The 5,041-nt window shown below is 31.6% G+C and overlaps 1 pseudogene; it reads left to right on the top strand.

Moving 5' to 3' along the window:
- Nucleotides 1–2,853: 2,853 nt before the first annotated feature.
- On the top strand, nt 2,854–5,041 carry LOC146920860 (pentatricopeptide repeat-containing protein At5g65570 pseudogene; annotated as a pseudogene).

Raw genomic sequence — 5,041 nt, 5'->3', positions numbered from 1 at the left:
TATGTTCGTCCTGAGTTAAGATTTGGTTGTTTAATAAAATTTGTTGTTAAAAAAAAATAAAAAATAAGCTGATAGATGATGTCATAGATACATTTCATTTTTCGGTTCTTCCTTCAAGACAAGACATAAGGAGGTGCCATCAGTGGTTACTGTTAGTGTACATATCACACGACTCGACTAGTTAGTCACCTTCACATTGAGAATAAAGGACTGATTCCTACAATTGGATTTAATTCTCTCTTGAAAATGTATTATGAGAGAGCAAATTGAATAAAGTAACTCATTTATCTTTAGTTTGGTTTTGTTTGGATCAGAATGGAAAGTGCTTTTTTACGGTATAACACTCTCATCGGTTGTGTGCAATCAACCAATCAAAATAAGACAGATCATTAACCACTTGTGGTGGATGGTGTGCGTGTGCCTCCCAGGTTTGAATCAAAAGCATATTTTTGTTGCCCTTTAAAAAAATTAAGACAGCTCATAATCAAATTAAGACAACTTGGTTGCTACGGCTAGTATTCCATAGCAACACCAATGATTAATTTTCAAACCTCGCACCAATCTTTAGGTGTTTTTCCTCTAAAAAGAATATTGATAAAACAAATTTTTTTTTTCACATAAGCAAGCCTAATAGCGATTTTCATTATATATTATCAATATTATTTTGTTATTTCCCTTCCTCGTAATCAAAAACTTCCTGCTCATCTTTGATCATATGATTAAGCATTTTGTTATTTTCATTGTCACCGACTTATATCCTAAAAAGTATACATGGAACAAATAAATATATGTCACTTAAGAATTTTTAGAAATAATGTTATCATTAATATCTTTAACATATTGAAGAGAACAATTATAATAAATCAAGTATAATTTTTTTACACTTCATTGTTTTTATTCTGTTTATCGGAAATTGAGTCACTAAATAGTGATATTGAACTGGGACGTACAATTTATACACGAGGTAACTATTTGTCACAATCATTTTGTTAAATTTATTTTCTTCTTATCATCTACATGAAAATGTGAATAATTATTATTTTTTTGGTCAGAATGTGAATAATTATTTTATTCTAATTATTTTTTTTGTCACGAAAGAATTATTTTAAAAAGAGAATAACTTAATGCACCAATTTTTCTGTACACTCTATTGTTTTCACATTGTTTTCTCTAAGTGAGTCACTTGAGAATGCAATGCAGTTATGCAGGTTATAATTCATACACGAGATAGATTATTTGTCACAAATCAATCAATTTCATTTAATTTTTTATATCTTCTAAATGAAAATAAGAATAATTTTAACATACTAACCGTATAATTTATTATAAAATTCACACATGAAACAGATGCTTGTGACTAAAAAATAAATTCAAATTAGTGTTTTTTTAATATCGCCTACATAAAAATGAGAACAATGACTGTACAAAAAAAAATGAGAACAATGATAATACACTACTAAAAATAAGGAGAGATTAGTGTAAACATTAGAAGGGCAAGCATATGAGTTGGACAATTTCACATGATGTTGGTGCCACAATTTCCCACAAATGCTGTTCCAGTTCCATTACATAGAGGAAGAAGAAAAATAATTTATTTTTTTTGTCAAAAAAAAAAAGAAAAATAATTTATTTTTATTTTCTACATTTAATGATTTAATCACAACACCACCACCCACGTTTCATTAATTTTTATTTTTTATATATTTTTATCTTCTTTTCTTTTTTCGACTTAAAACTTTTTTTTTCTTTTTAAAGTTTTAACAATTGTTTTGATTTCCTGTCAAAACACAAATGTTCTAAATTTTTAATCAAAATAAATTAACTACCTAGATGTAATACAATTAGTGCAAATTAAATTATTTTCATTTTTTCTAATATATAATTGGGAAATGTTAACCGGTGCTCCCGGGGCACTGGTTAAGGATATGAAAAAGAAAATTATATAGTAGTTAATGCATTGAAATTGTGTAATTAATTTATAATAAAATCAAAAATAGTTTTCTTTTATGGTAATAATTCTCTTTTATGGTATGCTTAACCAGTGCCCCGGGGACACCGGTTAGTAGGACCCTATATAATTTTCTTAACTTGAGCGTAAATAATTTTTTTGTTTACCATTTTATACATACAAAGTTTTCGCTTCCATTTAACGGTTTAACAATAACTGATCTACGTCTTGAAACCTCGGGACATACAAAGTGTATTCTCATATTTGAGATGATCAATGACTTATCGTCCTGTCTTATAAATACGAAAGCACGTGAATTTATTTTTAATATCATTACCACATATTTTTAGACTAATAAAATAATTAAAATGATAAATATATTTCATTGATAAGTATAAAAAATTTACGTTTGAGTATATATTTTTTCAATACCCTTTCAATCTTTTTAATTCTTTGCATTTTTTCAAGTCAAAATTATATTTCATTTGTACTCCACACAATTGATGTAATTAAAGTTTATAAATTTTTTTTTGGTACAAAAAGTTTACGATTTATTCTATACAATTAATTAATATCATGTAGATATAATTTTTGTTCAGAAACTATTCCCCAAGAATGAAACATATTTTATAAATATGATTGTTATTTTTTTTTTTGAGAGAAAAATATTATTGATGTTATTTTTTTTGGTACGGTGTTATTGATTAATTTTATTGACACGTAAATATTACATATATTTCAAATGTGTGGAATCAATCTACATATGAGAGTCGGAATTTGAACCCTAAACACTCATTTCTCTACTTGATTAAAAAAGAATCAATCTGCATTTAAAAACGAAAAAAATTAACGTTTACATCCATGTATATTATAAATCGAACGACCAAATGAAGTAGTCTTCCCATTGATGAAGAACATAAAAGAATTGTATTGTAGCATGAAAATATGAATTTATGCAAACATGAACATAGAGAAAACCTCACTCACCATCGTGGAAATAAAAAACATAAAACAATCGTATTGTAGCGTGCAAATATGAATTGTTACACTTCCCTCATTGCACAATGCACAAACAAAAAATCCTTAACAACCCTCAAATCACTTCACACCCACATCCTCAAATCCGGTTCCTTGTTTTCATTCTTTGGTCACAAGCTAATTGATGGTTACATCAAATGCAGCGTCATCACCGAAGCACGCAAGTTGTTCGATGAAATGCCCAACAGACACATAGTTACTTGGAATTCAATGATCTCTTCTCATGTTAGCCGCGGGAACACCAAAGAAGCAGTTGAGCTTTACAACAACATGCTCTTTGAGGGTGTTTTACCGGATGCTTACACGTTCTCTGCAATCTTTAAGGCTATTTCGGAGATGGGTGTTTTACGTGAGGGGCAGAAGGCACATGGGTTGGCTGTGGTTTTGGGTTTTGAGGTGTCGGATGGGTTTGTTGCAACCGGCATTGTTGATATGTACGCGAAATTTGGTAAAATGAAGGATGCCCGTTTTGTGTTTGACCGTGTTTTGGATAAAGATGTTGTCTTGTTCACTGCATTGATTGTTGGGTATAATCAGCATGGTCTTGATGGTGAAGCTTTAGAGGTTTTTGAGGAAATGGTCGCTAGTAGAGTTGAGCCTAATGAATATACTTTGGCGAGTGTTTTGGTTAGTTGTGGTAATCTAGAAGATTTAGTTAATGGTAAATTGATTCATGGTCTTGTTGTTAAGTCTGGTTTGGAATCTGTTGTTGCTTCGCAGACTTCGCTTCTTACTATGTATTCAAAATGCAGCATGGTTGAGGATTCAATAAAGGTATTTAATCAACTTGCTTATGCAAGCCATGTGACCTGGACATCTTTTATAGTTGGTCTTGTGCAGAATGGTAGAGAGGAGGTTGCTTTGTCGATGTTTAAGGAAATGATTCGTTGTTCAATTAGTCCGAATCATTTCACAGTATCTAGTATTCTTCATGCTTGTTCATGCCTTGCAATGCTTGAAGCAGGGGAACAAATCCATGCCGTAACCATGAAACTGGGTGTTGATGGAAACATGTATGTAAATGCTGCACTGATTCATTTGTATGGAAAATGTGGAAATGTAGAAAAGGCAAAGGTCTATTTTTGAGTCGTTGGCCGAGTTAGATGTAGTATCCATAAACACAGTGATCTATGCTTATGCGCAAAACAGTTTTGGGCATGAAGCTCTTGAGCTATTTGAAAGAATGAAAAAATTGGGACTTGAACCTAATGTCGTGACATTTATTAGCATTCTCTTGGCATGTAATAATGCAGGGTTAGTTGAAGAAGGGTGTCAAATCTTTTCTCTCATCAGGAACAACCACAGTATTGAATTAACAAGAGATCATTATACTTGTATGATTGATCTGTTAGGAAGAGCTAAGAGATTCGAAGAGGCTGCGATGTTGATAGAGGAGGGGGAAAATCCGGATGTGATACAATGGAGGACGCTGCTGAATGCATGTAAGATTCATGGAGAGGTAGAGATGGCGGAGAAATTTATGAGAAAAATGCTTGATCAAGCTCCTAGGGATGGAGGAACTCATATTCTCTTGACAAATATTTATGCTTCAGCTGGAAAATGGGACAGTGTGATCGAGATGAAAAGCACAGGAAGAGATTTGAGGGTGAAGAAAAGTCCTGCCATGAGTTGGGTTGATATCGATCGAGAGGTTCACACTTTTATGGCAGGAGATTTATCTCACCCAAGAGCTCATGAAATTTTACAAATGTTGCATGAATTAATAGAGAAGGTTAAAACTTTGGGTTATAATCCTGATACCAAATTTGTGTTGCAGGATTTGGAGGAAGAGAAAAAGATTAGTGCTTTATATTATCACAGTGAAAAATTAGCTATAGCTTTTGCTTTATGGAAGACTTGTGGTAGGAAAACTACTATCAGGATTTTCAAGAATCTTAAGAGTTTGTGGGGACTGCCATAATTGGATAAAATTGGTTTCTTTACTTACTGAGAGAGACATAATTGCTAGAGATGCAAAGAGATTCCATCATTTTAAAGGAGGAATTTGTTCATGTAAAGATTATTGGTGAATTATTAAATTATTATTATTGTTCA

The sequence above is a fragment of the Medicago sativa genome, chromosome 5 (assembly GCF_051527215.1).
Source record: "Medicago sativa cultivar Bolivia chromosome 5, Bolivia_mono, whole genome shotgun sequence".
NCBI lineage: Eukaryota > Viridiplantae > Streptophyta > Magnoliopsida > Fabales > Fabaceae > Medicago > Medicago sativa.
Note: the sequence above shows the minus strand (reverse complement) of the source record. Positions and strands in the feature narration are given on the sequence as shown.